Source organism: Urocitellus parryii, chromosome 11 (genome assembly GCF_045843805.1).
Source record: "Urocitellus parryii isolate mUroPar1 chromosome 11, mUroPar1.hap1, whole genome shotgun sequence".
Taxonomy (NCBI): domain Eukaryota; kingdom Metazoa; phylum Chordata; class Mammalia; order Rodentia; family Sciuridae; genus Urocitellus; species Urocitellus parryii.
The window spans coordinates 92,494,991-92,504,351 of record NC_135541.1 but is presented as its reverse complement, the minus strand read 5'-3'; the positions used below and the strand labels follow the sequence as shown (position 1 = coordinate 92,504,351).

At 41.8% G+C, this 9,361-nt stretch overlaps 1 pseudogene; it reads left to right on the top strand.

Annotated features, from left to right (window-relative positions):
• The first annotated feature begins 2,956 nt into the window (after positions 1-2,956).
• Positions 2,957-6,689, top strand: LOC144249135 (protein FAM50A pseudogene; annotated as a pseudogene).
• Positions 6,690-9,361: the final 2,672 nt, after the last annotated feature.

Here is a 9,361-nt window from a genome sequence, read left to right as displayed (position 1 = left end):
CATAGATCTACTCTCGCCACTATTTGAAGTATTCAAATACCATCAAAGTTTGTTCAATTCCAAGCAACCAAATCAAAAGTTCTTTCTATACTTTAAAAAATAAGACACACTAATGTCATGCAAAATAATAATAATTATCATTAGAATGCCTAACAAAACTTAGCTCTTCTTTTTTTGCTGCATTTAATTGATGCATTATAGTTGGACATATAGTTGGGGTCTGTTGTTACATGTTCATAGATGCACACATATAACAATAGAATTTCGCCAACAGCATTCCCCAGTATTTCCCCTTTCTCTTCTTTTTCTAGGATTTTGAGATGAAGTATGAGATCATTTGTTTGTAGTTTTTTTTCTTTTTTTTAAGGAATGAACTCCAAGCAATGAATTTTCCTCTTAGAACTGCTTTTAATGTGTCCCATAGATTCCGATATGTTGTGTCTGTGTTTTCATTTATCTCTAAGAATTTTTTAATTTCCTCCTTGATGTCTTCTATAACCCATTTATCATTCATTAACCTATAGTTCATTCTCCTAGTGATGAATGATTTTTTTCTTCCTTCTTTTATCCTTGATTTTCAGTTTCATTCCATTATGATCAGATAAGATGCATGGTATTATCTCTACTCCTATTTATAGTCTAAGAGTTGCCCTGTGACATAATATATGATCTATTTTTGAGAAGGATCCATGTGCTGCTGAGAAAAAAGTGTAACTGCTTGATGTTGGGTGGTATATTCTATATATGTCAATTAAGTCTAGGTTATTATTGTGTTATTGAGTTCTATAGTTTCCTTATTCAACTTTTGTTTGGAAGATCTGTCCAGTGGTGAGAGAGGTGTGTTGAAGTCTCCCATAATTATTGTATGGTGGTCTATTAGACTCTTGAACTTGAGAAGAGTTTGTTTGATGAACATAGCTGCACCATTGTTTGGGGCATATATATTTATGATTGTTATGTCTTGTTGGTGTATGGTTCCCTTGAGCATTATGTAGTGTCCCTTTTTATCCCTTTTGATTAACTTTGGCTTGAAATCTATTTTATTTGATATGATGTATGGACACTCCTGCTTGTTTCCGCAGTCCATATGAGTGATATGATTTTTCCCAACCTTTCACCTTCAGTGTATGTATGTCTCTTCCTATAAAATGCGTCTCCTGTAGGCAGCATATTGTTTGGTCTTGTTTTGTGATCCATTCTACTAGGCTGTGTCTCTTAATTGGTGAGTTTAAGCCATTCACATTTAGGGTTATTATTGAGATATGGTTTGTTCTTCCAGCCATATTTGTTTATTTATGTTACTAAACATGGTTTGTTTTCCTCTCTTATTATTTCCCCCCTTTACTGTCCTACCTCCCACTGTTGGTTTTCATTGTTATTTTTCATTTCCTCTTCCTGTAATGTTTTGCTGAGGATGTTTTGAAGAGATGGTTTTCTAGCTGCAAATTCTTTTAACTTTTGTTTATCGTGGAACGTTTTAATTTCATCTTCCATCCTGAAGCTTCATTTCATAGATACACGATTCTTGGTCTGAACCCATTTTCTTTCAGTGGTTGAAATATGTTATTCTAGGATCTTCTAACTTTCAGAGTCTGTGTTGAAAGATCAGCTGTTATCCTGATTGGTTTACCCCTAAATGTAATCTGCTTCCTTTCTCTTGTAGCTTTTAAAATTCTCTCCTTATTCTGTATGTTGGGCATCTTCATTATAATGTGTCTAGGTGTGGATGTCTTTTGATTTTGCATATTCAGCGTCCTGTAGGCTTCTATGATTTGGGATTCTGTCTCATTCTTCAATTCTGGGAAGTTTTCTCATATTATTTCATTGGATAGATTGCTCATTCCTTTGGTTTGGAGCTCTATACCTTCCTGTATCCCAATGACTCTTAATTTTGGTCTCTTTATGTTATCCCATATTTCTTGGGTGTCCTGCTCATGGTTTCTTAACAGTTTTGCTGAGCTCTCTATGTCCTTTTCAACTTGAAATACTTTGTCTTTGTTGTCTGATGTTCTATCTTCTAAGTGTTCTACTCTGCTGGTAGTATTCTCAATTGAGTTTTCAAGTTGGTTTATTGCTTCCTGCATTTATAGAATTTCTGTTTTTTTTGTTTTTTATTACCTCTATCTCCCTGTATAGTTGATCTTTTGCTTCTTGGATTTGTTTATGTAATTCATTGTCCAAGTGATCTTTCCTTTTCTGATTTTGCTGTCTAATGTCTTCCTTGAGACTCCAGATCATCTGAAGCATGTATATCCTGAATTCTTTATCTGACATTTCATCTGCTGCAGCTATTACCTCTTCTAAAGTTGAGTTGACCTGCCTTGCTTGTGGTCATTTCTTTTCTTGTCTTTTCATACTGCTTGTGTTTCTTTCTGCTTGGTGAAACTCTTGTGTTTTTGAAATTTTCTCCCTATATATTTATATTGCTCTACTTGATAAGTCTCCCTTGCAGGGGCGGGGGACTTCTGTGCTCCTCCTCCAATTGGGGTGATCTGTCTACCACACTGGCGGGCTGCTGTGTCTGTTCTGCTGGTCGATCGCAGGTCTACCTACCTTGCAGGCGCGGGCAGTGGCTCTGCTCTGCCCCTCCTCCAATTGGTGTGACTTGTCTACCACGCCTGAGGACCACTGGGCCTGTTCTGCCGGTCAGTGGCAGGTCTGCCTACCTTGCTTGCGCAGGTGGCCGCTCTGCTCTGCTCCTATCCAATTGGGGTGATGTGACTACCACGCCTGCGGGTCGCTGGGCCTGTTCTGGGCGAGGGTGGCGGCTCTGCTCTGCCCCTACTCCAATTGGAGTGATGTGGCTACCAGGCCTGTGGGTTGCTGGGCCTGTTCTGGGGGCGGGCAGTGGCTCTGCTCTGCCTCTCTGGCCTGATGACAAAGTGAGAGAGACTTGGGTGTATGTGACTCACTTTATTTACCAGGAGACCAACTGTTTCTGTCACTGCTGGTATCGATGAAGTTATCTCCTCTACTGCTTTCTGATGACCTCATATCTCTGCCATGTTGGTATCCCATGCAAATGGCAGCATTTTGTTCCCTTTGCCAGGTGACCAAAGCAAAGGGTGAGTCCTGACTGGCCCTAATAAGCCTTGTCTCAATCCTGTTGCCACTGCCTATGAAGGCTTGGTTGGTATTTACCTCCACAATATTCAGCAGGACCTGGTCCGAGAAGGAGTTTCCACGGGTTCTTTGGCCCTGGGCCAGAGCAGTTCCAGGAGCCGGAATTTGGCCACTCCGGGCTCGGTGTATGTTCTGATAGGAGCAGGCTCCAAGAAGCAGTTTCCACAAGTTCTTTAGCCCTGGGCCAGAGCAGTTCGGGGAGCTGGAATTTTATAACTTCTTTTCATTTATAATCTCTCTAGAAATAGAGTCATGCTGACAAATACCCTTTGTTGTTGCAGATCTTAAAAGACAATTTCCATTTTTATGGATCTGAAATATCTAATATCCAAAATGTCAAAAAAATCTGAATACCCACGTAATTATAATTCCCATTGAGATGATACTGTTCAAGCCCATTTTATGAATTTTAAATATTGCCATCAGAGCCAGCACAATGGCACAAGCCCATAATCCCAGTGGATTGGAAGGCTGAGGCAGAGGGATCACCAGTTCAAAGCCAGCCTCAGAGAGACCTTGTCTCTAAATAAAACAAAAAAATGGCTGAAAATATAGTTCAATGGTTAAGCACCCCTAGGCTCAATCATCTGTACCTCAGAAGAAAAAAAATTTGCATCAAAGAATTTCTCAAATTATTAAATGAAATTAAGAATTTGAAAAAATACAGCGAGATACATTGCTTTACTGATTTTGGTTTCAAATTTTTGTCTCAGCCAACTTCTGTCCTCATTTTTTTCAGGGATTATTGCTAATCCTAAAGCATCTCCTCAAGCCACCAGTTCAATTCCTAACACTCATTCTCAGGCCCCAAGTCATCCCAATTCTTCCCAAAACATGAGTGCTAAAGCAGTTTAATCAAAAATAAATAAAAACAAAAAGACTCTTATCCCCATCTTCCCCACTATCACTCTGTTACTGTCTCTGCCCTTGCAGCAACACTTCATCAATAGTTATCTACCTTGTCTCCAATCTCTCCTTGCCATTTTTGAACCCACTAAGATCTTACCACCATTACTCCACCAATGGCTTCCACAGGGCTAAATCCAGTGGTGTCTATCCCCTGTCCTGTCTTAGCTTATCAGAGTCATTTGACAGAAAGAACTATCTCCTCCCAAACTGTCATCTGTATTTGGGTTCCAGAACAGAGTATTCTCCTGGTTTCCCCTTTTCTCTTTAGTTGCTCTTTCTGGGTCACTTTTTCTGATTCTGCCAATCTCCCCTGTCTCTTAACATTGGAAAATATTAGGACTCAGTATACTGTATTCTCTCCCTGGTCATCTCTCCCAGTCTCATGGCTTTAAAGACTTTCTGAAAGTAACAACTCATAATTCTATAGCTAGGGTGTTTCTTTAAACTCCAGATTACTACTTCAAGTTTCCTACTTGACATTTTTATTTAGATGTCAGATTAGCATCTGAAACTTAACAAAAACAAAACTAGATTCTGATATTCACTCTGTCCTAACCCAGTTTCTCTCACAATCTTGTCTATCCCACTACATGGCAGCCCCAGTCTTCTAAGTGCTCATATCAAAACTCCTGACTACCCTGTTTTGTATCATACACATGACTAAGAAGTAAATCCTGTCACCATTTCAAAATATATCAATAATCCAAACAGTTCTTACTTCTTCCATCCTAGTACAAGCCACCCTCAAATTTTGTCTGTGCTGTAAAATTATCCTAATTGCTGTCCTTGATTTCATCCTTACACTAGCTACTCTCAGGACACCAGCAGAGTGAGGGTGTTACAACTTAAGTTAGATCATGTCACACACTTGTTTAAAACCATTCAGTAATATATCAGTAAAAGTCCAAGTCCTAACAATTTCCTGCAAGACTTCACTTGATATGGCCTGTTACCTCTTCAATCACACATCTCCTAGCATCCTCTTTCTCATTCACTTTATTCCAAACCCCCTTCAGCCCCAATCTCTTCCTATTTTCTTTGTCTGGAAAGCTCTCCCCCAGGATTCCTCAAGTTTTCCATGTCACTTCCTTCAGATCTACTCAAATATCACCTTCAAGGTCTTCTCTATTTACCATGTGTAAACTGTAGTTTCCACCTCAACACACACACACACACACACACACACACACACACACACACATACACACACACACACACACACACACACACAAACACACATCTTGAGATGTTCGTTCCAACCCCTCCCAGTTGGCTATAAGCCACCTCCTCTCTCTGCATCATGTGCAACATGTCCTTCTCTGACAGATATTCTTCCTCAAAGCTCACCTATCCTTAAAAAAATAAATAATATTTAGACTTCCTCATTTGTTCTTTTTCTTTATCTCAATATTTCTAAATCATTAAAACACAATAACAGACCTCACCTCCTCACCTCCCTTTCATTCAATAGCCCTCTGCAGTCTGATGTAGCCCTTTGTCACACTACTGAAACTGCTTTCACTGAGAAATCTCCCAATGGACATTTTTCAGTATTGATTCCCTTCTGTTAAAAAAAAATCTAGGATTTAGCAGGGCTTCTGTCACAGTTGTTGCCACTGCTCACACCTCTGCTGCCATCAAGGCTCAGTACAAGGGCATCCCAAGCGAGGCAGCACATGGCAAAAATCTGATGAAGAAATGGGAAGAGCAGCAGGAGCAGATGGAGCAAAGGAAGCAGCGGGTCACAGAAAACAACATAATGAAATGCAACATTGACAAGAAGTTCTCTGCACACTATGATGCTGTGAAGGCAGAGCTCAAGTCCAGCACCATCGGCCTTGTGACCCTGAATGACATGAAAGCCTAACAGGAAGCACTGGTGAAGGAGCAGGAAAAGCAGCTGGCCAAGAGGGAGCAGTCAAAGGAGCTACAGCTAAAGCTGGAGAAGCTGCGAGAAAAGAGCACAAGAAAGAGGCCAAGAAGAAGATCTCTAGCCTGCCCTTCACCTTGGAGGAAGAAGAGGAGGGAGGTAAAAAGGAGGAGGAGGTGACCATGCATGAGGGGAAGCTGGAAAGGGCAGAGATCACCACAAAGAGAAGGAAATTGGGGAAGAACCCAAATGTGGACACTGGCTTCTTGCCTGACCAAGACAGGGAGGAGGCGGAAAATCATCTCCGGGAAGAGCTGTAGCAGGAGTGGGAAACCAAGCAGGAGAAGATTAAGAGTGAAGAGATTGAAATCACTTTCAATTACTGGGCTGGCTGTGGACACCAGCAGACAGTCAAAATTAAAAAGGGCAATACAATGCAGCAGTTCCTCCAGAAGGCACTTGAGATCCTGTGTGAAGACTCCAGTGAGCTCAGGTCAGCAGGGGTGGAGCAGTTCATGTACATCAAGGAGGATTAATCATTCCCCATCATCACAGTTTCTGTGACTTCATCGTTACCAAGGTAAGTGGGAAGAATTGGCCACTCTTTAACTTTGATCTTCATGATGATGGGTGGATACTCAGTGATGCCACTGTGGAAAAGTATGAGTCTCATGCAGAAAAGGTGGTGCTGAGGAGCTGGTATGAGAAGAACAAGCACATCTACCCTGCCATCTGCTGTGAGCCCTATGACCCTGAAAAGAAGTGGGACAAGTATAAGATCCGGTGAACATCTAGAAAGTGGTTTGCCTCGGCTGTCCCTGGTGCACCCCCATGTCTCCAGAACTCAAGAGTCTGATTCTCCTGCGACTGTGCTGCTGTGTGCTAGGAGGATGGCAGCCACTCATCCCCTGGAACTGTCATTGCTTTTTTCTTTTACAATAAATAATTGCTCATGTTAAAAAAAAGATCTAAATAAAAGATGTAATGTTCATGAGAGAAAATTTAATATTATAAATTTGCCAATTCACCAGCAAATCAAGCTACACATTTAAAAAATTATAATCAAAATCCAAAAAGGGAGTATATGTGTGTGTATGCTTATGTGTATGTAACTAAATAGGCTGGTTCTAAAATTTATATAGAATGTATTAAAATATATAAGATAATAAGAGCAAAGGACCAAGAATAGGATTGATGCTAATGAAGATTACTAAAGTAAAGCAGAACCTTAATTCTAAAGTGATTATAAAGATATTGTATTAATTAGCTTCCGATCAAAGTGACAAAATACCAGAAATATTTAACTTAAAGAAGAAAGGACAGTCCCTCGCCTGCGGGTCTGGGCAGCGGAGGAGGGTATTTGGTAGTGGCTGGAGGCTTTGCTATGGGAAGTTGTCCCTTTGCTCTCTCTGGGCCAGCCCTCCTCACTGGTTCTCCTCAGCCGCTGTCTGAGGAGTGCACCTGGAGGCCCAGGCTTCAGCTGAGGCTGTTTCTCCCAGCCCTGGCAGCCACGCCACTTGGCAGGTGCCGAGTGCCTCCCTTGCCACCTTCCTCCTCTGCTTGGCTGATGCAGTGCACAAGGGGTGTTGGAGATAGATGGGCTCCCGTCCCAGGAGGCGGTGGTGGATATGGCGCTGGGCAAAAGCAGCCACGGATTCCAGCTACCATGGAGCCACAAGCCCCACCCCGGGCATCCCTGAGAACGACCCCCCCAGCCTTGGGTACCCCTGAGAGCAGCAGCACCACCCTCGCCTAATGCAGCCGCATCGCATTGCATCACATGCAGAATTGGAGCCACTATGATCACTGGCTCTTTTCTCCTACTTAGATTCCTTAGCACCACCACCATGGCTCAGCCAGAACCCAAGGCTCCAAGTCTCAATGCACATACCACCATGTTGACTGTGCCACTGGCCAGGTACTTACCTGTGACAAGTGTCCAGTAGGAACCTATGTCTCTGAGCATTGTACCAACACAAGCCTGTGAGTTTGCAGCAGTTGTCCTCCAGGGACCTTTACCAGGCATGAAAATGGCTTGGAGAGATGCTATGACTGTAGTCAGCCATGCCCAAGGCCAATAGTTGAGAAATTACCTTGTGCTGCCTTGACTAACCGAGAATGAACTTGCGCACTTGGCACGTTCTAGTCTAATGGTACCTGTGCACCCCCCCCCATACAGTGTGTCCTGTTTGCTGGGGTGTGCACAAGAAAGGAACAGAGAATTAGGATGTGCGGTGTAAGCAGTGCGCTCAGGGTACCTACTCTGATGTGCTTCTACTGTGATGCAATTCAAAGCTTGCACAGATTGAGTCAGAACCTGGTGGTGATCAAGCCTGGGACCAAGGAAACAGACAAATGGAGTAAGGGAAATGAGACAGAAAGTGTAGACCTTGCTCTGTCAAAGACCTTGACTGAAAGTGGATCAGAGAGGGGAAAAGGGAAAGATGGGAGAGCCAGAGTCAAGAGAGGATCATTGTTATGAGACAGGAAGAATTTGAAAATATAGGATAAAGAAAAGAAAGTTGGCTAGGGACCATGGAACATTTCTATAATCTCAGCAACTCAGGAGACTGACTCAGAAAAATCAGAAATTTGAGGTCAGCCTGGACAACCTAGCAAGACCCTCTCTCAAAAAAAGAAAAAAAGAAAGAAAGAAATGAAAAGAACTTGGAATGTATTTCAGAGGTAGAGAGCCTCTGAGTATAATACTCAGCACTGTTGAAAAAACAAAAACACACCAAAAGCATTGAAAAACAAAAGAAAGTTTTACTTTTCCTCTTTTAAAGGAGATAAGAGGACATGAGGCCAAGAAGTACCAAAGTTGAAAAGGAGAAGAAACACTTCACTCCCTGAGACTAAAGGAAAGAAAGTAAGCACAGGCATAAATAAAGATAAACTAATACTTGACATATTTAATATATAGGCCAATTAACTGCTTAAATCTCAGCAAGCAATTTTAAGCATTTTCCATATGTTTGCTCATTAACCATCAAAATAATCCTAAGAGGTAAGCACCATTATTGTCCCCATTTTACAACTGAGTAAACTATGAGAGTACTGAAAGTCTGAAGAGGTTTGTTCAGGCCACCTCCATGTAGCCAGTGAAGTAATTGGTATGTTCATGTTTTGGAAGGGAGGAGCAAGGTGTACTAGCAATTTGTAGTTGAAATAAGTCAGGGTACCTCAATGTCAATACTATTGACATTTGGGTTCAGGTAATTCTTTGTTGTCTTGTGCACTATGACATGTTTAGCAATATTCCTGGCCCTTTGCACACACATGTGCATGCACACACACACACAGTCAGGATCTTAAAAATGTTCAAAAACAATGCCAATGTCCCTGGGGAACCAAGTCATCCCTGAGGTGGAGGTACAGAAGACAGCACTAACTTTAGACAGCCTGATGAAGAAGAGGAGAGTATCCAGCTCTTGCTGAAAAGATAAATGTTATTGTTAG